Source organism: Oncorhynchus tshawytscha, linkage group LG06, assembly GCF_018296145.1.
Source record: "Oncorhynchus tshawytscha isolate Ot180627B linkage group LG06, Otsh_v2.0, whole genome shotgun sequence".
Classification (NCBI taxonomy): Eukaryota; Metazoa; Chordata; class Actinopteri; order Salmoniformes; family Salmonidae; genus Oncorhynchus; species Oncorhynchus tshawytscha.
The window spans coordinates 36,298,219-36,323,565 of record NC_056434.1 but is presented as its reverse complement, the minus strand read 5'-3'; the positions used below and the strand labels follow the sequence as shown (position 1 = coordinate 36,323,565).

Below are 25,347 nucleotides of genomic sequence, written 5' to 3'. Positions count from 1 at the left end.
ATTTAGTTTAGCAGCAGGCTGCTGACGGGCCAATGTGGAGAATCAGAATTAATGGGACAGTTGTCTGTAAAGCAGACAGGGGAGACTTCCTACTGTACTTGGGACTGATCTACACATAAAGAGGTAATTCTGTCTGGTACTGCTGATTTGTGTGTGTGCATGTGCGTGCACTATTGCTACTCTTCTCCTCTATCACCTCCTCCTCCCCCACTTCAGGAAGGTAATCCCAAAATGATATTAAAAAGGCCAGACGCTTATAAAAATTGCCACTGTCATCTGTGGGAGGATTAAATAGATGATGGGTTTACTTGAATTCAAAGCCAAGTGTGGAGGGGTGGGGGACAAAGACACAGTACTGAGGGCTGAAGACTGATTATAAACCATGACATCCTTCTGTCTTACTGCTTTGTTCCTTTACACTAGGAGAATTACAGCACCAGTCAAAAGTTTGGACACACCAACTCATTCAAGGGTTTTTCTTTATGTTTACTATTTTCTATATTTTAGAATAATAGTGAAGACATCAAAACTATGAAATAGCACATATGGAATCATGTAGTAACCAAAAAAGTGTAAAACAAATCTAAATATATTTTATGACAGCTTTGCACACTCTTGGCATTCTCTCAACGAGCTTCATGAGGAATGCTTTTCCAACAGTCTTGAAGGAGTTCCCACATATGCTGAGCACTTGTTGGATGCTTTTCCTCCACTCTGTGGTTCAACTCATCCCAAACCATCTCAATTGGGTTGAGGTCGGGTCATTGTGGAGGCCAGGTCATCTGGTGCAGCACTCCATCACTCTCCTTCTTGGTCAAATAGCCCTTACACGAACTGGAGGTGTGTTGGATCATTGTCTTGTTGAAAAACAAATGAACAAACTAAGCCCCATCCAGATGGGATGGCGTATTGCTGCAGAATGCTGTGGAAGCCATGCTGTTTAAGTGTGCCTTGAATTCTAAATAAATCACTGACAGTGTCACCAGAAAAGCACCATCACACCTCCTCCATGTTTCACGGTGGGAACCACACATGCAGAGATCATCCGTTCACCGACTCTGCGTCTCACAATGACACGGTGGTTGGAACCAAAAATCTCAAATTTGGACTCATCAGAACAAAGGACAGATTTCCACCGGTCGAATGTCTTTTGCTTGTGTTTCTTGGCCCAAGCAGGTGACTGCAGAAGAGGTAACTCTGTGTCTTCCTTTCCTGTGGCTGTCCTCATGAGAGCTAGTTTCATCATAGCACTTGATGGTTTTGTGATGGCACTTAAAGAAACGGATTGACTGACCGACCTTTATATCTTAAAATAATGATGGATTGTTGTTTCTCTGTGCTTATTTGAGCTGTTCTTGCCATAATATGGACTTGGTCTTTTACCAAATAGGGTTTCTTCTGTATACCAAGCCCTACCTTGTCACAACACAACTGATTGGCTCAAACGCATTGAGAAGGAAAGAAATCTCACAACTTAACTTTTAACAAGGCACACCTGTTAATTGAAATTCATTCCAGGTTACTACCTCATGAAGCTGGTTGACGGAATGTCAAGAGTGTGCAAAGCTGTCAACAAGGCAAAGGGTGGCTACTTTGAAGAATTACTACATGATTCCACTTGTTATTTCATAGGGTTGATGTCTTCACTATTATACTACAGTGTAGAAAATAGTAAAAATAAAGAAAAACCCTTGAATGAGTAGGTTTTTTCCTAACTTTTCACCGGTACTGTATATTAGCTAGTTATTTACCCTCAATCAGATATGCTTGATGCACGATTGTCTATCACACAAGCACTAAATACACCTGTTGCCACAACAAATTCATTAATTGACATACATTTTCAGTGAGTGTGTTTTTTGGTCTCTCTGGTAACACTTTATTTGGATAGTCCATCTGTCGGTTGCTCTATAGAGTATCAGTAACATTTCAACTGATTATCTACTAACCCTTAGCCTAACCCTTATTCTAAACCTAACCTTTGCAAGCAGTTGCTTATCAACAAATAGTTTGTTGATAGTATGACCATCTGTAGAGCATCTACAGATGAGCTATCCTGACTATCCAAATAAAGTGTGACCGTCTCTCTGTCCACTACTGATCCACCCAGAATAAGATGATGTTGTGTTAGATTAGACGCAGTTTGATCTGTGATCCCATAGTAATTCATGAGGAATAGTTTCTGCATCCCAAATGTACCCTATTCCCAAAATAGTGCACTACCTATGACCATGGCCCATAGGGTTCCAGTTCAAAGTAGTGCGCTATATCAGTAATAGGGTGCCATTTAGGATTTTTCCTGTGTGATTTAATAGCAGTGTGTTTGCTCAGGCCAGGCTAATGTGGCCAGTCAGCATCCAGTGTGAATCTGATCCAACAGCAGCCATCACTGGCTCTATTAAACACACTGGAGACTGGAGCAGGGTTATGACTGTGTAATGATAATATCATCTTTATGTTTGTGTTTACCAAGAGCACTGACTCGCACTATTCGCTCGCTTTTAGGATATTCCTGTGGATTCACTTTTAATTTAATCAGCAAAGTAGTAAACGTAAGTCGACAGAAGTTTGGAATCTGTTCCACAATAGACATCAAAAACATTAAAACAGCTCTACTTAGTTGTGATTAGGAAAGCATCCCAAACCATCCAGACTAATGTAACTAGCCCGTGCCATATACAAACTGCTCTGTACTTTAGGGGACATTGGAATTACACTCATATTAATCACGTGTATGGGAGGGAGCATTGCATTATACAGCAGTTTCTTCTTTCGTTGGGAAGTAAACACGCCAATCTCCTAATGTTGTCATGTTAAAGTTGAATAGGCAGCGGAGACAAGGGTATTTACGGTGATTACTGGATCTGCTGGTTCTTAGTGGAGATAAGGGAAATAGCCCAGTCTTCTAGAGAGAGTGCTGGTTGGACATTTGGAGGGAAGTTTGAGCTCTCATTACTATCACATCACTGAAATGAAAAGGCAGCAGAGTTGTGGTGGAATTGAGAAAGCTAACTGTCTGTATGTCTGCGTGCATGCATGCACACATAATTCCTCCACTGAAGGATTGGCCTTAAAAGTGGATCCTGTGGTTTCTGCTAAGACTTTGTCTATGACCTTCAGGGTCAGGCAGATGCTGCTGTGGGAAATGGAAGAGGAGCGGAGAGTAGGGTTTTCTCTCTCTCTCTCACTCATTCTCGCTCTCTCTGCCCCTCTCTCCCTTACACTCTCGTTATCTCTTGTTCTCTCTTTCTCTCTCCATCCTCTTTTAGCACTACATCTCTTTTTAGGCCACAGATGGATCATCAATAATGTATGGTTTAGAACAAAGGCTGGAGCAGAGGCTTTTAACAAGGCTTTAGTGCCCCTCTACGTTGCCCGCTAATCACTAGGCAGTCACATTCTAGCGAAAAAGGCTTAGATTTATACCCAAACTAGATATAAACACTCCAGCTAGCAGATTTGGTGTCTTGTAAATTGTGGGAATGTATATTATTGGTTTCACATTGGCTGTGGGAACAGCCATACGTTTACTGACTGGTAAAACTGAACGTTTTTTTAAATGTTCTGAGAATGGAAGTGAACATTTTGAATGTTCTGGGAATGTTCTAAGAATGTTTTACTCTGGTTCCATTATAGTTTTCCTGGGAGATTTTATTAATGCGCGAAGAATGGAAATGATAGGTTATTTTAACGTTTTTCAATAACTTCCTTAAAATGTTTCAATGTTTCAGTAATACTGCACTTGTTTGAATTCCCAGCACAGAAATGTATTTCCTTAAGCATTAATCATGCTGGTGTGGCAGACCGTATTACCGGCAGTCACGAGTCATGAAGGCAGTCAAATTCCATGTGACCCTTTTATTCATTGTGTAATTAGGCTTCTCCAAGCTCTGATGCTGCTGATGGTCATTTGTAGCCTACCAAACTTGCTAACTGCCTGGTACTCAGCACTCTATTGTCCCTCTAATCACTCTGACATCAATGCAAAGGTTTTCGAAAATCGAATCAAACACTTCATGAGCTCATGTTGAGCAACATTTCTATAGGTTTTGCAATTGCCTGAGAAAACAGAGTGATGGCCTCTACTAAAAAGAGGAGGATCTCATCAGCTTTTTATAGGCTAGGCCTACTATATTTATTTATCATCTTTCCTAATATTAAGTACATTGTTTAATTTTAAAACAGGAGTATAGCCTACCTGGCTGGCATGAAAATGAACCAAAGGAAAAGCGTCCTCCATTTGCTATTTAAGTGCATAGATGACATTTGTTTTTTCCTGCTGCCCCTGTTTTGAGACAGACCGGTGCATGGTCCATTCTAAATCAAAAACAAATTTCACACATATATATTATTTAGTGTATGTAAAGACCAGATTAAATCAAGAATAGTCTAATGGATGACAATATTAGCTTATCACTTGTGAATTATATATTATCACTTGTGAATGATGCCCAGCATAAGAATCATAGTTCCACACCTTATGTAGCCTAGCCAATAGGCCTATATGTTTTTGTATCACAAACTTTATTAAAATTAAGCACATGAATCTGCTTTACAAGGGCCTAACTGGCATACATAAGCAGTGCATGAGACTCATGTTTGGGGAAGATACTTTTCACCATAAATATGCACCTTTTTATAATAAAAGCATTACGTTCATAATCTTATTTGCGGTCACTTTTGATAAAGGTGTTTTCCCGCTAATGGAACATTTGTGCTTATAGCCTACTGCCATGTGCACATTGCTGCTCTGATAATGTGAAGAAATAGCCTAATAGTTTATCAACATTTTAAGCTAAACGTTCTGATCTGTTACATCAGCCACATTGCGTAAAAAAGTTTTTTTTTTATGCTAGTGGTTGTATTAATTTGTGATCTATTGCATCTCACAACTGTCCCAGACTATGTTTGGAAAATGTATTTCTCGCACAGAATAGAATAGGTCGACTTTTGTACTATGGGGCATAGCAGTTGCGTCCCTGATGTGTCTGTCTTCACTTTTAGCCTGTGAGAAAGACCCAATCACGTGATGGAGAGCCATGTAAGTGAGAGGCGCTTTGTATTGCACAGTGCTCAGGGAGAATGGCACAACGCAGCACTCCGGTCCACAAAAGGCATGGATTTTTTTAGGGTGTGCTACGTTCACAAAGGGGATGCCACCGTGAAATTCGAGGCATTATCAAGTGCTTGTCAAACTGTGAATGAGAGACTGTTGGAGTGTGTACAGCCTGCGCAAAAACAAAGCAGAGCTCATGCCTTTCAAGCAACTTTTTTTTCTTTTTTACAATTTATTAAAAATCCAAACATATAGCCCAACATTTGTAGAACAACTAAATGTATAACTCTAATAACTCATTAGTAACTCTAAATTAAGCATATAGGGAGTACCTATTTTAACTGCTCAACACAGAATAGCCGCATGTGTGCACTCCCTCAAATCGTTTGGAGAAAAAATATTTATATTTTATTCAGCTTTGTTCAATTGTATTATTCAAACTATAAAATAATATAAAATAATGCCACGAAATTCTAAGCAGGTCTTGTCTGCTAAATGAACTAGTGTAGCTCACAGCCCTTTGGCCTAGCCAGATCAGGACATAACATAAGGACAACTCAGAGTATGCGATTGTTTTCTTCTGAAATAGGCTACATTTTCTTAATCTCATGCTTCTTTAGACCTGTTTAAAATAAATAATGTATTTATTGTGAAGGTGTAGGCTATACTACATGGATGTATTAAAAAAAAATGTTAATGAATGTGTTCATGTTAAATAACGGTCAATTACCGTGAGATCAACAGTTACTTGCTTGACAATCACTGATTGATGAAATGTAGTGACCCCACAGCCCTAATCATGCAAACATATTTTTTTATTGTTACACGGCCTCAGTGAGATTCAAACCTACAGTTCATTTCAGTCTATTCAACTAGACCTAATTTCAAAGGAAACAAGCATTCATTAAGATCAGGTGTTGCCAATTAGTAGATGCGGCAAACACACCTGAACACACTTAACAAGATAAAGGACAGGAAGAGTTTTGATGCTGAGAATTGAATGTATATCATTTTTAATAACATTCCTAGAACATTCTCTGAGCATTACAAAAGTTTCTTGTGGCTTTTATGGAAAGTTTTCTTAATGTCCTCGGAGAAATTTGAGAACATGACTTTAATTAGAACCATGAGGAAACATGTAGGATACATTATGCTGACGTACTGAAATTCCCACAGAAGAATGTTGTTTCATAACGTTTTTTGGAACAATTTGAGAACTTCACTTTAAATTGAACCACGAGGAAACCTGTAGGAAACTTTATGCTGAAATTCCCACAGAAGAACATTGTTTCTTAACATTATCTGAATTATTTGGGCGCATTCCCAAATACAAACTAGTTTGAGAACATTACCAAAATTGAAATGAAGTGTAACCACGTTTAAACATAAAAAAAGTAATAATCAGTAATGTCAATGTCCTTAATGTGCTGAGAATGATCCAAAGCTAAGCAACTATCCTGCACCATTCCCAGAAAGCTGTGGGAAGGTTGTATGTAAAATAACCAATGGACAACCACACTCTCAGAAACATATTGTTCTCAGAACATTATGTGCTAGCTGGGACGCTGTTAATGTGCACTTTATTGTTTGTTTTTTACAACTCAGGCGCCTTTTTTATTTTCCTGTGAACCTTGCCCCTACCAGAGAGAGCTTATTGCAGGGAGCGAGCAAAGTGTCTGGCCAAGAATGAAGTGGCATTGATCGCCTGGCTCTCAGCGACTTGAGAGAGTTAGTGAGAGAGAGTGTTTTATTTGCTTATTTGTGTGTGCAAAGGGAACAAGAGAAAAGAGAGTGAGGCACCAACTGTTTTGGGCACAATATGCAGAGCCGTTTCATGTTATTTCAGCAAGCCATGACACTCAACATCTCAGATTGTTCTGAAATCGTTTATGTAGTTAAAAACAGGAAAGACAGGCATTCCTGAAACATAATTTTGTTGAAATTGTATTTGATCTTGGAGAAATTAATTGATTGCACCCAAATTGGCCATTTTAATTTATAGGATTCAGATAATATTCAATAAATATGGTACTCAACATCCGACTTGGATCAAACTTCTTCCTATCTAGTGGTCATAACATGGTACTTCCGCACTTCTTTATGGGAAATAATGCAAGTAACGTAATGACACATTTTTCTCAACAGAGGAAAACCAGATTCACAAGGAATACATTTTATAGTATGGAGAAGCAATACTCCAAGCCAAAGCGTCATACCTCCGATACTGTATACTGGTTGTTTGGATTGGCTTAGCATGTGAGGTGGGGGTCCGTGGGTGGCTTTGGAACATTTTTGGGGATCCATTTATGTCTTTTTAAGTTTGGGCCAAATCGCATGTTGGGTACTATATTTATTGAATATTATCTGAATCCTAGAATTTTAAATTAGAGATTAAATTATATTTAAACAAAATAATGTTTCGGGAATGCTAATTGTATATGTTACTAACTACAGAAATAATTTCAGAACAATCAGAGATGGTGGGTGCTTTTTGAGGTGGAAACAACCCTTCATAAGTTTTGTTAGTACATTCTAGAGCCCAGACCCATGTGGAGCGACTTGTTTACTACTCAGGGTGTAGTGCATGTGTCCTGGGGGTTAGGGCGGGGTTCCAGGCGTATTTTGCCTGTTTTATGCAAGCCTCCTTTAATAAATCAACACTCCAATGGAAAAGGCCTTTGTAAGGTCTTCCTTCTGCATATTTTTTAATGTGACTGAACAAGAGCATTTTTTTTGATTGGTGTTTATAACCAGAATTTCAAGATCTTGGTAGACATGTACAATAGTAAGATAACAGATGTGTTGTGCTGTTGAAGCCTTGTGATATTCTGTTGTAGTTGAGTCTGGAGGGCTCAAAACAAAAATCTTGTCTACTCCGTAGTGGGATTTGGCCTGGCTGACTGTGCTAATATTCTGTGTGTTATCAAATCAAGTTTTATTGGTCACATACAAATTTAGCAGATGTTATTCGGGTGTTGCGAAATGCTTGTGTTCCTCACTCCAACAGTGGAGTGATATCTAACAAATCACAACAACACACACAAATCTAAAAGTAAAATAATGAAATTAAGAAGATGTCAGTGTCCATGACATGGCTTGTTTTTCCTTCGTAATCTGTGATTGTCTGTAGACCCTGCCACATACGTTTTGTGTCTGATCCATTGAATTCCGACTCCACTTTGTCTCTGTACTGATGTTTTGCCTGTTTGATTGCCTTACGGAGGGAATAACTACACTGTTTGTTTTTCCATGGTTACATGAGGTGGTTTGTGCTTTCAGTTTAGCTGTAATGCTGCCATCTATCCATGGTTTCTGGTTTTGGTAAGTTTTAATAGTCACAGTGGGAACAACATAACCTATATACTTCCTCATCAACTCCGTCACCATGTCCGTTCATGCATTAATGTTATTCTCTGACGGCTACCCGGAACATATAATCAGTCCGTGTGATCAAAGCAATCTTGGAGCATGGATTCCGATTTGGTCAGCCCAGCGTCGAAAATACCTTAGCATGGGCACTTCCTGTTTGAGTTTCTGCCTATAGGAAGAGAGTTGGAGTTGTGATCTGATTTGCCGAATGGAGGGCGGGGAATGGCCTTGTAGGCATCCCGGAAGAGAGACTAGCAGTGGTCGAGTGTTATCCCAGCTCGAGTACTACAGTCAATGTGTTGATAGAACTTCGGTAGCGTTTTCCTCAAATTTTCTTTGTTAAAATCCCCAGCTACAATAAATGCTGCCTCAGGATATGTGGTTTCCAGTTTGCATAAAGTCCAGTGTAGTTCCTTGAAGGCCGTTGTGGTATCGGCTTGAGGGGGAATATACACTGCTGTGACTATAACCGAAGAGAATTGTCTTGGGAGGTAATACGGTCGACATTTGATTGTAGGGTATTCTAGGTCAGGTGAACAAAAGGACTTGAGTTTCTCTACGTTATCACTATCATGAGTGGTTAATCATGAAACAATCACCACTGCCCTTCTTCTTCCCGGAGTGTTCTTTATTCCTGTCTGCGCAGTGTACTGAGAACCCAGCTGGCTGTATGAACGAGGACAGTATATCCGGAGAGAGCCATGATTCCGTAAAACAGAGTATGTTACAGTCCCTGATGTCTCTCTGGAAGGAGATCCTCGCCCTGAGCTCGTCTACTTTATTGTCCAGAGACTCTGAAGTGGTGGATGGTGTGCCCGCCTCCTGAGTCGGACTAGAAGTCCACTCCGAATACCTCTTCTCAGCCAGCGGCGTCTTGGAGCAGCCTCTGGGATAAGTTCATTTGCCCTGGGGGGTGCGAACAAACGATCCAATTTTCCAAAGTCTTATTCGTGTTTGTAATGCGGGTGAGTTACCATCACTCTGACATCCACAAGTTCTAACCAGCAGTATGTAATAACACAAAAAACGTTCTGGGCTAATGATGTAAGAAATAACCAATAAAAACAAAATACTGCAATGTTGCTTAGCAGGTAGAAGCAGAGCTGCCATGTCTGTCGGCCTCATCTTACTTATTATCCCACCTCTAGTGAGAGAACTTCTGGTATACAGGTACATTGCTGTGTGTGGGCACGGCAGTGAGCGTGGTTGGGCGTGCATGTGTAAATAGAGACATCAGGGAGTCTTGGCTGGAGACGCCAAGGTCACATCAGAAGAGGGCTGACTGATGCACAACTCTGCAGTTATCCCTCTCTTCTTTTTCTCCTCCCCTAACCTTCTCTTTCTTCCTCCTCAGCTCCTTTCTTCCTCCCTAGTCATCCCTCTCTCCTGCATTGTTATTGGTCTGTACAGAGGGCAGGGAACACTGGGCACATGGCTCACATATTGCTGCGTCAGAACGCATCAGAACGAGCAAAGTCAGAGTCCGGTACTTTTGTACCTCTTATATATATCAGTTGAAGTCGGAAGTTTACATACACTCAGGTTGGAGTCATTAAAACTCATTTTTCAGCCACTCCACAAATTTATTTTTTGTAAACTATAGTTTTGGAAAGTCGGTTAGGACATCTACTTTTAAATTTTCCAACTATTTCTTATAGACAGATTATTTCACTTATAATTTACTGTATCACAATTCCAGTGGGTCAGAAGTTTACGTACACTAAGTTGACTGTGCCTTTAAACAGCTTGGAAAATTCCATAAAATTATGTCATGGCTTTAGAAGCTTCTGATAGGCTAATTGACATCATTTGAGTCAATTGGGGGTGTACCTGTGGATGTATTTCAAGGCTTACCTTCAAACTCAGTGCCTCTTTGCTTGATATCATGAGAAAATCAAAATAAATCATCCAAGACCTCAGAAAGAAATTGTAGACCTCCACAAGTCTGGTTCATCCTTGGGAGCAATTTCCAAATGCCTGAAGGTACCACATTCATCTGTACAAACAATAGTACGCAAGTAGTACCACCATGGGACCAAACAGCCCTCCTACCGCTCAGGAAGGAGACGCGTTCTGTCTCCTAGAGATGAACGTACTTTGCTGCGAAAAGTGCAAATCAATCCCAGAACAACAGCAAAGGACCTTGTGAAGATGCTGGAGGAAACACGTACAAAGTATCTGTATCCACAGTCAAACGAGTCCTATATTGACATAACCTGACAAGCCGCTCAGCAAGGAAGAAGCCACTGCTCCAAAACCGCCATAAAAAAGCCAGACTGCTACTGCACATGGGGACAAAGATCGTACTTTTTGGAGAAATGTACTCTGGTCTGATTAAGCAAAAATAGAACGATTGGCCATAATGACCATCGTTATGTTTTAGAGTAAAAAGGGGGAGGCTTGCAAGCCGAAGAACACCATCTCAACCGTGAAGCATGGGGGTGGCAGCATCATGTTGTGGGGGTGCTTTGCTGCAGGAGGGACTGGTGCACTTCACAAAATAGATGGCATCATGAGGCAGAAAAATGATGTGGATACATTGAAGCAACATCTCAATATATCAGTCAGGAAGTTAAAGCTTGGTCGCAAATGGGTCTTCCAAATGGACAATGACCCCAAGCATACTTCCAAAGTTGTGGCAAAATGGCTTAAGGACAACAACGTCAAGGTATTGGAGTGGCCATCACAAAGCCCTGACCTCAATCCTATAGAAAATTTGTGGGCAGAACTGAAAAAGTGTGTGTGAGCAAGGAGGCCTACATACGTCATTCAGTTACACCATAGGCACTTTAGTATTGCCAGTGTAATAGTATAGCTTAGCACACGCTAACTAGTTAGCCATTTCACTTCGGTTACACCAGCCTCATCTCGGGAGTTGATAGGCTTTGAAGTCATAAACAGCGCAATGCTTGACGCACAACGAAGAGCTGCTGGCAAAACGCACGAAAGTGCTGTTTGAATTAATGTTTACGCACCTACTTCTGCCTACCACCGCCCAGTCAGATACTTGTATGCTTGTATGCTCAGTCAGATTATATGCAACGCAGGACACGCTAGATAATACCTAGTAATATCATCAACCATGTGTAGTTAACTAGTGATTATGATTGATTGTTTTTTATAAGATAAGTTTAATGCTAGCTAACAACTTACCTTGGCTTACTGGATTCACGTAGCAGGCAGTCTCCTTGTGGAGTGCAATGAGAGAGAGGCAGGTCGTTATTGTGTTGGACTAGTTAACTGTAAGGTTGCAAGTTTGAATCCCCCGAGTTGACAAGGTGAAAATCTGTTGTTCTGCCAATGAACAAGGCAGTTAGCCCACCGTTCCTAGGCCATCATTGAAAATAAGAATGTGTTCTTTAACTGACTTGCCTAGTTAAATAAAGGTATAAAAAAACTTGAAATCGGCCCTAATTAATCGGCCATTCCGATTAATCGGTCGACCTCTAGACTGAACCCTGCTCTGTGCAACTGGGTCCTGGACTTCCTGACGGGCTGCCCCCAGGTGGTAGGACACAACACCTTCACTTCTTCTGATCCTCAACACAGGGGCCCCACAAGGGTCCGTGCTCAACCCCCTCCTGTACGCCCTCTTCAGCCATGACTGCGTGGCCACACACGCCTCCAACTCATTCATCAAGTTTGCTGACGACACAACAACAATGATGAGACAGCCTTCAGGGAGGAGGTGAGGGCCCTGGCCGGGTGCTGCCAGGAAAATAACATCTCCCTCAACGTCAACAAAATGAAGGAGCTGATCGTGTACTTCAGGACTCAGCAGAGGGAGCACACCGCTATCCACATTGACGGAACTTCAGTAGAGAAGGTGGAAAGCTTCAAGTTCCTCAGCGTACACATCGCCAACAATCTAAAATGGTCCACCCACACAGACAGTGTGGTGTAGATTGAGCAACAGCGCCTCTTTAACCTCAGGAGTCTGAAGAAATCCGTCTTAACCCCTAAGACCCTCACAAACTTTTACTGATAAACAATTGAGAGCATCTTGTCGGGCTGTATCACCACCTGGTATGGCAACTGCACCGCCTGCAACTGCAGGGCTCTCCAGAGGGTGGTGCGGTCTGTCTAACACATCACTGGGAGCACATTGCCTGCCCTTCAGGACACCTACAGCACCCAATGTCTCAGGAATGCCAAAAAGATCATCAAGGACATCAACCACCCTAGCCACAGCCTGTTCATCCCGCTACCATCCAGAATGCGAGGTCATTACAGGTGCATCAAAACTGGGGCTGAGACAGAAGCTGTTTTAAATCTCAAGGCCATCAGACTGTTAAATAGCTATAACTAACCGGCTACCTCCCGGTTACTCAACCCTAAACCCTAGAGGCTGCTGCCCCATGTACATAGACATGGAATCATTGGTCACTTTAATAATGGAACACTGGTCACTTTAGTCATGTTTACATACTGCTTTATTCATTTCATATGTATATACGGTATTCTATTTTACTGTATTTTAGTCATTGCCACTCTGACATTGCTCGTCCTAATAGTTATATATTTATTAATTCCATTCTTTTACTTTTAGATTTGTGTGTATTGTTTTCAATTGTTAGATACTACTGCACTGTTGGAGCTAGGAACACAAGCATTACGCTACACCCGCAGTAACATCTGCTAAATGTGTGTATGTGACCAATACATTTTTATTTGATTTATGGACAGTATGTGAATAGAAAACATGTGTACATCAGTAGTTATATAAGATGAGCCATGAGGAGAATACTGTATATACATATAAAGTGGGTAAAACAGTATGTAAACATTATTAAAGTGCCCAGTGTTCAATAACTCTATGTTCATAGGGCAGCAGTCTAAGTTGCAGGGTAGAGTATTGGCAGGGTAGTTGGCTAGAGATACTACTGCACGGCTAGTGACTGTGACTTAGGTTCAGTGCAGGGTACTGGGCGGAGGCTGGCTAGTGGTGACTTTTTAACAGTTTCATGGCCTGGTGATAGAACCTGTTTATCAGCTTTGATGAACCTGTACTGTCTCCGCCTTACTAAATGGTAGCGAGGTAAACAGGCCGTATCCCGGGTGGCTGGGGTCCTTGAGTTGTGTGTTAATTGTGTGTGGGTTGCAGCCAGCTCTCTCTGTTTGTGGTGTCTTTAATTGACCAGGCCAAAGGTTGTCGGCTCATTTGTGATTCACTCCGTTGAGTCTAAGGAAGAGGAATGAGAATCCTGTCCTTTCTCTATGAGCTGTCACATGCACAGACTTTCACACATATTCACACACACACACACAAAGACATACACACACACACACACACACACACACACACACACACACACATAGGGCTCCAATTTCCCTCCACCACCCTCTGTGCTTCAGAAGCTCCTGATACAGCCAGCCCATTAAAATCAGTGTGTAATTGGAAAACAAGTTCCTGCATCTTGCCATAAAAAGCCAGGCTTATTCAGAGCTGTCCAATAATGACCCATCCCCTAACTTATTCTTACTTTCCTCAAACACAAAAATCCCTTCCGCATTTTCATTAGATTTGGAGTCTTGAAAATGTTACTTTGTCTGTATTTTCTCAATTGGGATGTGTGTGTGACACGACGTGCAGCTATGTTGTGGACCATTGTCTGCAGTAACTATGGGAGCGGAGTGCGTTTTCTCACCGACAGTGTGTGTCAATGCTAACATCAGTGCTACAGTAAATTGTATACACCCTTTGCTAAAATCCCCTCAGGAATGTTCTAATGCCATTCCAATCTATTTCTCACCTCTTCCTCCATCCAGATCAATGGCGGGGAGATATTTTAACCTGGCTGGGTCAAAGAGGCCACTTTAATGTCGTGTTATAGATTGAGGTTATAGATTGATTCAGCCCAGAACAGCTAGGCTAAGGATCAACGTGTGTGTGTGTGTGTGTGTGTGTGTGTGTGTGTGTGTGTGTGTGTGTGTGTGTGTGTGTGTGTGTAGTGTGTGTGTGTGTGTGTGTGTGTGTAGGTCAATATCCTTGTGTAGTGTTAGTGCCAATCTAAGAAGTGTCAGTAGTGCTGCTGGGGTTTTCTGTTGCTAACAGTACCAGGCCATGGGGCAGTGGAGCAGCCTGTATCAAATCATAGTGATAAGCTAAACACACACACACACACACACAGTCGCAGAGCAGCTCCAGTGAACCCATTGCCTCTTGTCAAACAGCCTAGTTCCCTCAAGTCTTTATGCATGTTGTGTGCATGTGCACCAATGTGGATTTGTGTTCTCGAGCTGTTAGAAACAACCCAGTGTAGCCATCCCACAAAATTCGCTGGCATGTTCTACTGCCAATCAGAGAAATAGCAATTAGTATGCTACATAGGAAAGCTGTTGCTAGGTCAGGCTTTTATATCTCCCTTTCCCTCTCTCCCTCGATCCCTCTCTCCTTTTATTGAAAGAAACAAAGAGTATCTTGCATCACACCCTCTGAGAGGGTGAGGAGAGGGATGTTATATAGACATTTACCAGCTGTCAATCACTCAGATGTAGCACTGGGAGTGGCTGGATCTGAAGAGATTTATAACAAGTAGACAGGACTCTTTAGCTCTGTTGGACCAGGAGAAAAAACACAGTTGTACAGTGAGGTTCTTGCCTAGCAGGTTTTCTGAGTGTCTGTGTAGGTGTGTTTGATGATGTACTCAGATTTAGTCTAATGAAACAAAGTGCGAACATTGTGTTCTGCCCTACAGAACACGTGGGTTGATGTTTTCACTGTTTTTATGTGCTGATGAAAATAGAGGAAAACAGTTTGATGCTCTTACCAGTTAATTAATTATACAACATGTTTAAAATACTGGACCTGTTGCACCTCAATAACAACAAAAGCATAGTCACTACAGGCAGCAACATTCTAACACAGCTCACAATCTACTTACTAAATCCAGTTTGTCAGCCTTAATTATAATCAGTGGTGGAAAAAGTACCCAATTGTCATACTTGAGTAAAAGTAAATATACTATAATAGATAATGACTCAAGTAAAAGTGCAAGTCACCCAGTAAAATATTACTTGAGTAAAAGTCTAAAAGTATCAAAAGTAAAAGTATTAAACATTTCAAATTCCTTATATTAAGCACACCAGATGGCATCATTTAAAAAAAACATGTTTTATTTACTAACAGATAGCCAGGGGCACACTCCAACACTCAGACATCATTTACAAACAAAGTATGTGTTTAGTGAGTCCGCCATACAGATGCAGTAGGATGACCAGAGATGTTCTCTTGATAATTGTGTGAATTAGACAATATTCCTGTCCTGCTAAGCATTGAAAATGTGACGAGTACTTTGGGTGTTCGGAAAATGTATGGTGTAAATGTTACGGTTTTCTAGGTGTGAAGGAGAGTCGGACCAAAATGCAGCGTGTAGATTGCGATCCATGTTTAATCAAACAAACGTAACACGAATACACACAAAACACTACAAAACAATAAACGTAACGAAAACCGAAACAGCCTATACTTGTGTCAACTAACACAGCGACAGGAACAAAGACACTAAGGACAATCACCCACACCAAACTCAAAGAATATGGCTGCCTAAATATGGTTCCCAATCAGAGACAACGATAAACACCTGCCTCTGATTGAGAACCACTTCAGACAGCCATAGACTTATCTAGAACACCCCACTAGCTACAATCCCCCATATATACACACCACATACAAAAACCCATGCCACACCCTGGCCTGACCAAATAAATAAAGATAAACACAAAATACTTCGACCAGGGCGTGACAGTAAAAATGACATTATTAGAAATTAAGTGAAGTAAAGGTCCTCAAAAATGTAAATATTAAGTACTACGTAAGTAGTACTTTCAAGTATTTGTATTTAAGTACTTTACACCACTGATTATAACACAGGCCTATTTATAAATTGGACTCTTACAACTTTGTATTCCTCCCCTAGTTTGGTCCAGGTTGGGTTGCTGAGTGAAACTGTGGATGCGTCCCAAATGACCCCTTTTTAGCACACTACTTTTGACCAGAGACCTATGGGCCCTGGTCGACCGTAGTGCACTGTACAGTATTGGGAATAGGATGCTATCTGGGACACATCCTGTGCCCTGGTGTCCTTAGTGGCAGTTAACCCACTGTTCCTAGGCCGTCATTGAAAATAAGAATTTGTTCTTAACTGACTTGCCTAGTAAAATAAAGGTAAAATAAAAATAAAAATGAAGTTATTATTTGGATGACTATAGAGTAGTGTTGTTTGTTATTATACTATGGGTGGGTCTAATCTTGAATGCTGGTTGGTTTAAACTGCATTCCAGCCGGTGTCTATGCCACAAGTTTCCACCAGCTAAATCTATGACGTTAAAATGCCTATTTACTCTGTTCCATCTGACTGCGCAATCCACTGTCTCATCAGCCCAGCCAAGCGATTTCTAAACTTTATCTCCTCTATAAAAAGCATCTAGACATGATCTCACATTTCCTTTAGACTAACATTTAGTTTTCAACAGTGGAGATTTGTATAAACCTTGCTGGTTGTCTCTCCGACATGTGCAAAATTGTTTCAATATTCAAATTCGATCTCCAGCTGTCCCATAGTAATGAACATGTCGGAAGTTGGGACGAGACAGACAGGCAGGGTTTCTCAGCCAGTCGAAATCATGAATCAGCTGGCATCATTTTATGGATAGACAAAGTAAAATGTAAATTGAAAAAAGGTAAAACGAAACTAAGTGCAGCTAGTTTGCAGTCTTTCCAGATTCAGTTTGAAGTGATTGTTAGCTATGTTGTTGGCTAGCTCCTTTCAACAGTGTCCTGATGAGTGAGCACATGTTCTATGCCAGGTGAAATCGTGCCTCATTAGCTCAATGTTATGGATGTATCCAAATAAATGTCACGAGAAAACACCTTAAGCAAATGCAATTGCAGCTACTGTGCTGTTATCTGGCTGCACTTTTTGACGTGACTGTAAGTTAGCTGTAGTTGGCTAGTTAGCAAGCAAAGGGTAAGAACGTTGCCAGCCATTATGGCAATGGAACATTTAGAACGAATGACTGGGTCCATAGATACAGAACGAAAGGCTGAATGACTGGGTAGTGTCTCCAGCAACCAAACCGGATAGAATGAACTACCCGCTGGCTTGGGTAGCAACCCTAGATGCGTGTCGGGACTATATCTTGTGGAAGGATGAAATAGAATTTATACATTCCTCAAAATAACGTTTTTAATGAAAATATGTAAATAATTATTTGAATATGTTGGTAAACCGTTGTATGAAAGTGATAATACCCTCGATGCCCGTGTTTGGAGGATATATTGGCATGGGCCTAACTACATCCGTGCCAATACAGTTGAAGTCGGAAGTTTACATATACTTTAGCCAAATACATTTAAACATTTCCTGACTTTTAATCCCAGTAAAATTTCCCTGTTTTAGGTCAGTTAGGATCACCACTTTATTTTAAGAATGTGAAATGTCAGAATAGTAGTGGAGTGATTTATTTCAGCTTTTATTTCTTTCATCATATTCCCAGTGGGTCAGACGTTTACATACACTCAATTATTATTTGGTAGCATTGCCTTTAAATGGTTTAAATTGGGTAAAACGTTTCTGGTATCCTTCCACAAGCTTCCCACAATACGTTGGGTGAATTTTGGCCCATTCCACCTGACAGAGCTGGTGTAACTGAGTCAGGTTTGTAGGCCTCCTTGCTCGCACACACTTTTTGAGTTCTGCCCACACATTTTCTATGGGATTGAGGTCATGGCTTTGTAATGGCCTCTCCAATACCTTGACTTTGTTGTCCTTAAGACATTTTGCCACAACTTTGGAGGTATGCTTGGGGTCATTGTCCATTTGGAAGACCCATTGGCGACCAAGCTTTAACTTCCTGGCTGATGTCTTGAGATGTTGCTTCAATATATCCACATCATTTTCCTGCCTCATGATGCCCTCTATTTTGTGAAGTGCACCAGTCCCTCCTGCAGCAAAGCACCCCCACAACATGATGCTGCCACCCCCGTGCTTCACGGTTGGGATGGTGTTCTTTGGCTTGCAAACCTCCCCCTTTTTCCTCCAAACATAACAATGTCATCAAATCAAATCAAATTCTATTTGTCACATACACATGGTTAGCAGATGTTAATGCGAGTGTAGCGAAATGCTTGTGCTTCTAGTTCCGACAATGCAGTAATAACCAACAAGTAATCTAGCTAACAATTCCAAAACTACTACCTTATAAACACAAGTGTATTGGGATAAAGAATATGTACATAAAGATACATGAATGAGTGATGGTACAGAGCGGCATAGGCAAGATACAGTAGATGGTATTGAGTGCAGTATATACATATGAGATGAGTATGTAAACAAAGTGGCATAGTTAAAGTGGCTAGTGATACATGTATTACATAAAGATGCAGTAGATGATATAGAGTACAGTATATACATATACATATGAGATGAATAATGTAGGGTATGTAAACATTATATTAGGTAGCATTGTTTAAAGTGGCTAGTGATATATTTTACATCATTTCCCATCAATTCCCATTATTAAAGTGGCTGGAGTTGAGTCAGTGCGTTGGCAGCAGCCACTCAATGTTAGTGGTGGCTGTTTAACAGTCTGATGGCCTTGAGATAGAAGCTGTTTTTCAGTCACTCGGTCCCAGCTTTGATGCACCTGTACTGACCTCGCCTTCTGGATGATAGCGGGGTGAACAGGCAGTGGCTCGGGTGGTTGTTGTCCTTGATGATCTTTATGGCCTTCCTGTGACATCGGGTGGTGTAGGTGTCCTGGAGGGCAGGTAGTTTGCCCCAGGTGATGCGTTGTGCAGACCTCACTACCCTCTGGAGAGCCTTACGGTTGTGGGCGGAGCAGTTGCCGTACCAGGCAGTGATACAGCCCGACAGGATGCTCTCGATTGTGCATCTGTAGAAGTTTGTGAGTGCTTTTGGTGACAAGCCAAATTTCTTCAGCCTCCTGAGGTTGAAGAGGCGCTGCTGCGCCTTCTTCACGATGCTGTCTGTGTGGGTGGACCAATTCAGTTTGTCTGTGATGTGTACGCCGAGGAACTTAAAACTTACTACCCTGTCCACTACTGTTCCATCAATGTGGATAGGGGGGTGTTCCCTCTGCTGTTTCCTGAAGTCCACAATCATCTCCTTACTTTGTTGACGTTGAGTGTGAGGTTATTTTCCTGACACCACACTCCGAGGGCCCTCACCTCCTCCCTGTAGGCCGTCTCGTCGTTGTTGGTAATCAAGCCTACCACTGTTGTGTCGTCCGCAAACTTGATGATTGAGTTGGAGGCGTGCGTGGCCACGCAGTCGTGGGTGAACAGGGAGTACAGGAGAGGGCTCAGAACGCACCCTTGTGGGGCCCCAGTGTTGAGGATCAGCGGGGTGGAAATGTTGTTGCCTACCCTCACCATCTGGGGGCGGCCCGTCAGGAAGTCCAGTACCCAGTTGCACAGGGCGGGGTCGAGACCCAGGGTCTCGAGCTTGATGACGAGCTTGGAGGGCACTATGGTGTTAAATGCCGAGCTGTAGTCGATGAACAGCATTCTCACATAGGTATTCCTCTTGTCCAGATCGGTTAGGGCAGTGTGCAGTGTGGTTGAGATTGCATCGTCTGTGGACCTATTTGGGCGGTAAGCAAATTGGAGTGGGTCTAGGGTGTCAGGTAGGGTGGAGGTGATATGGTCCTTGACTAGTCTCTCAAAGCACTTCATGGTGACGGAAGTGAGTGCTACGGTGCGGTAGTCGTTTAGCTCAGTTACCTTAGCTTTCTTGGGAACAGGAACAATGGTGGCCCTCTTGAAGCATGTGGGAACAACAGACTGGGATAGGGATTGATTGAATATGTCCGTAAACACACCAGCCAGCTGGTCTGCGTATGCTCTGAGGGCGCGGCTGGGGATGCCGTCTGGGCCTGCAGCCTTGCGAGGGTTGACATGTTTAAATGTTTTCCTCACGTCGGCTGCAGTGAAGGAGAGTCCGCATGTTTTAGTTGCGGGCCGTGTCAGTGGCACTGTATTGTTCTCAAAGCGGGCAAAAAAGTTATTTAGTCTGCCTGGGAGCAAGACAACCTGGTCCGTGGTTTGTGCTGGTTTTCTTTTTGTAATCCGTGATTGACTCTATGGCCAAACAGTTATATTTTTGTTTCATCAGACCAGAGGACATTTCTCCAATAAGTATGATCTTTGTCCCCATGTGCAGTTGCAAACCGTAGTCTGGCTTTTTTATGGCGGTTTTGGAGCAGTGGCTTCTTCCTTGCTGAGCAGCCTTTCAGGTTATGTTATGTTTTACTGTAGATATAGATACTTTTGTACCTGTTTCCTCCAGCATCTTCACAGGGTCCTTTGCTGCTGTTCTGGGATTGATTTGCACTTTTCGTAACCAAAGTATGTTCATCTCTAGGAGACAGAACTGAGCGGTAGGATGGCTGCGTGGTCCCATGATGTTTATACTTGCGTACTATTGTCTGTACAGATGAATGTGGTACCTTCAGGCGTTTGGAAATTGCTCCCAAGGATGAACCAGACTTGTAGAGGTCAACCATTTCTTTCTGAGGTCTTGGCTGATTTCTTTTGATTTTCCCATGTTGTCAGACAAAGAGGCACTGAGTTTGAAGGTAGGCCTTGAAATACATCCACAGGTACAACGACAATTGACTCAAATGTTGTCAATTGCCTATCAGAAGCTTCGAAAGCCATGACATAATTTTCTGGAATTTCCCAATCATTTTAAAGGCACAGTCAACTTAGTGTATGTGAACTTCTGACCCACTGGAATTGTGATACAGTGAAATAATCTGTCTGCAAAAAATTGTTGGAAAATTTACTTGTGTCATGCACATAGTAGATGTCCTAACCAAAACTATAGTTTGTTAGCAAGACATTTGTGGAGTGGTTGAAAAACGAGTTTTAATGACTCCAACCTAAGTGTATGTAAACTTACAACTTCAACTCTATATCCTCCAAACACCGGCTTCTCGGGAAATTATCACTTAAGTGCATCCTTCCCCACCACAGTGTCAGAGCCCAACCAGCCAGCCCAGCAGCACATGGTTTACATTCTAACTCATTAGTCTATTGCTGGAGTGTATCAACAAGTTCTGCCCTATCCCACTTATTAAAGATCAGACAGGGTCATTTCCATGTAAAAGACCCATGAGCAGCAACATGTGAAATTCTTAGGATCATGTTAAATTGGCTGTCAAATGAAAGCTAAGAGTCTATATTCCTTTGAAATTAAGGTACAGTACATACAGTGGGGAGAACAAGTATTTGATACACTGCCGATTTTGCCGGTTTTCCTACTTACAAAGCATGTAGAAGTCTGTCATTTTTACCATAGGTACACTTTAACTGTGAGAGACGGAATCTAAAACAAAAATCCAGAAAATCACATTGTTTGATTTTTAAGTAATTCATTTGTATTTTATTGCATGACATAAGTATTTGATACATTAGAAAAGCAGAACTTAATATTTGGTACAGAAACCTTTGTTTGCAATTACAGAGATCATACGTTTCCTGTAGTTCTTGACCAGGTTTGCACACACTGCAGCAGGGATTTTGGCCCACTCGTCCATACAGACCTTCTCCAGATCCTTCAGGTTTCGGGGCTGTTGCTGGGCAATACGGACTTTCAGCTCCCTCCAACGATTTTCTATTGGGTTCAGGTCTGGAGACTGGCTTGGCCACTCCAGGACCTTTAGAAGCTTCTTACGGAGCCACTCCTTAGTTGCCCTGGCTGTGTGTTTCGGGTCATTGTCATGCTGGAAGACCCAGCCACGACCCATCTTCAATGCTCTTACTGAGGGAAGGAAGTTGTTGGCCAAGATCTCTCGATACATGGCCCCATCCATCCTCCACTCAATACGGTGTAGTCGTCCTGTCCCCTTTGCAGAAAAGCATCCCCAAAGAATGATGTTTCCACCTCCATGCTTCACGGTTGGGATGGTGTTCTTGGGGTTGTACTCCTCCTTCTTCTTCCTCCAAACACAGCGAGTGGAGTTTAGACCAAAAAGCTCTATTTTTGTCTCATCAGATCACATTACCTTCTCCCATTCCTCCTCTGGATCATCCAGATGGTCATTGGCACACTTTACACGGGCCTGGACATGCGCTGGCTTGAGCAGGGGGACCTTGCGTGTGCTGCAGGATTTTAATCCATGACGGCGTAGTGTGTTACTAATGGTTTTCTTTGAGACTGTGGTCCCAGCTCTCTTCAGGTCGTGCCGTGTAGTTCTGTGCTGATCCCTCACCTTCCTTATGCTCATTGATGCCCCACGAGGTGAGATCTTGCATGGAGCCCCAGACCGAGGGTGATTGACTGTCATCTTGAACTTCTTCCATTTTCTAATAATTGCGCCAACAGTTGTTGCCTTCTCACCAAGCTGCTTGCCTATTGTCCTGTAGCCCATCCCAGCCTTGTGCAGGTCTAAAATTGTATCCCTGATGTCCTTACACATCTATCTGGTCTTGGCCATTGTGGAGAGGTTGGAGTATGTTTGATTGAGTGTGTGGACAGGTGTCTTTTATACAGGTAACGTCTTCAAACAGGTGCAGTTAATACAGGTAATGAGTGGAGAACAGGAGGGCTTCTTAAAGAAAAACTAACAGGTCTGTGAGAGCCGGAATTCTTACTGGTTGGTAGGTGATCAAATACTTATGTCATGCAATAAAATGCTAATTAATTACTTAAAAATCATACAATGTGATTTTCTGGATTTTTGTTTTAGATTCCGTCTCTCGCAGTTGAAGTGTACCTATGATAAAAATGACAGACCTCTACATGCTTTGTAAGTAGGAAACACTCCCGATTTTGCAGGTTATCAAATACTTGTTCTCCCCACTGTATATGATTTGGGATGAGTCGGACTGCAGAGGGAAGGAAAAGCTGCCAGCAAATGCTCTACATATGTGGGAACTCCTTCAATAATGTTGGGAAAGCATTCCAGGTGAAGCTGGTTGAGATAATGCCAAGAGTGTGCAAAGCTGTCATCAAGGCAAAGGGTGGCTATTTGAATAAATATATTTTGATTTGTTTAACACTCTTTTGGTTTCTAAATGATTCTAATATGTGTTATTTCCTAGTGTTGATGTCTTCACTATTATTCTAAAATGTAGAAAATAGTAAAATAAAGAAAACCCTTGAATGAGTAGGTTTGTTCTAAAACTTTGGACTGGTAGTGTGTACATTTTCCCACAGTTGTCCATCCTAAAAATTAGGAATAAGCAAAGGCTTTCATTTCTGGTCAGAGAGATGGAAAAGGGAAACAAACCTAAAACATCTGCCAGAAAAGTCTTAAAAGGTATGAGAAACGTATGAAAACATAATAATGTTGAAGTAAAGACCCCTGACTAATATCAACACTTATATTTCATTTCGGATACATTTCTCTGCCTTCTCTCAGTTCAAATTCCATTACTTAAAAACCACATATCTTTACGATATTTTCTAATTTCTCTCCGTCATGAGGAGGGAGGATAATGGAAGTTCACAGAAGTAAGAATTAAAGGTAGACCTATCAATTAGTTAGTGTTTTTACTGTTATACATTTTTGTTTATGAATTATTAAGTAATTAAAACTCAATTCCGTTACCAAATAAAATACATGTAGAGTATAGTTCAGTACAGTAAAGTAGAGTTCAGTACACTACACAGTAGAGAACACTAGAGTTGAGTACACAGAATGTACTGAACTCTGCTGTACTGTACAAAACTTTACTGTACTCTATTGTACTCTACTGTGCTGTACATTGATGTCCAAACTTGTGAAACAGAGATGTCTATGATTGGTTTAGATTTGGTCCAGACCGGACCAACCAAATGTGGTCTTGTTTGGGGGCAGAACTCATTAAAAGAATAGCCAGTGTGTAGAATAATACCCAAATATGCAAAGAAGGATATTGCATATTTATACCTTTCTGTACCTATTTAAAATTACATTCATATCCAAAAGTATGCATTTCTGTGTAGTACAGATCAGGGACCCATGATGAAATTCTGTTGCCGCAATTCCGTCACCGGGTGTAAATCCGCTTCACCCCCATTCTTTCTGCAAACATCTTTAACTCTTCATTTGGAGCAGAGCTCTAACAGAGTTTTTGGAAAGCGTGGACACAAAAACTGAGGGAGATTTTACCATAATTCTGTTACCAAACTTTGCATCTGCACAGTTCTTCCAGTAAATGTGTTATGTTCAGTGTAAATTGTTAAAAGTAGTCATTGTGCATAGAGTTGTATGGTTTGTTAAACTTTAAAATCAATGTTTTTTGTTTGGCATACTGTCTGGCAATCTGAGTGTCTGCTACTGTTATTGTGGAATTGCCCACAGGCCACTGTGCTTCTCTGCTGCTCTGCTTGTGGATCAATGGATCATACAATGGAAGAGCTTTGCAAATGTACTTGATGCCATACATACCCATATTGTCTTCTAAGGCAAATGGGTCATAGTCTCCATAGGAATCTAGAAAGGAGTCTTCACTATGCAATGATGCACGCAAGTTTTGCAAGTTTTGTCGTATTTAGCAATAGGGAAATCAGATGGAAAATGTGTGTGTGTGTGTGCTTGATGTGTGTGTCCTTATCTGCCCTTCTTTATATTAGCCAGCAGTAGACTGACTCAGAGACTGACTGTTATCACCATATGACCCTTTCATACTTTCATATTGGTATTCATGATGCTATCCTCTGTTTTTATGACCTGCCTGGATACTGATATAGGAATGCCTTTAATATTTTCCATTTGGAGATAATAATAGCCTGCCTTTTGACTGTGAGATTATTATCTTTTGAATGCAATATTATTCTACCGTTCAAGTTCTCAGATTGTAACAATATTTCCCTCTTCCTCTTCCACTTCATCTTCCTCCTTCTTTTCATCTTCTTCACCATCCTCGTCCTCTTCCTCATCTTTCCCATCCTCTTCCTCATCATCCTCAT

General features: G+C 41.5%; 1 protein-coding gene across 2 annotated transcripts in view; it reads left to right on the top strand.

Annotated features, from left to right (window-relative positions):
- The window catches only part of LOC112252507 (low-density lipoprotein receptor class A domain-containing protein 3), a 121,818-nt gene that overhangs the window by 33,606 nt on the left and 62,865 nt on the right, over nt 1-25,347 (top strand). The gene's annotated exons all lie outside the window — the stretch shown is intronic.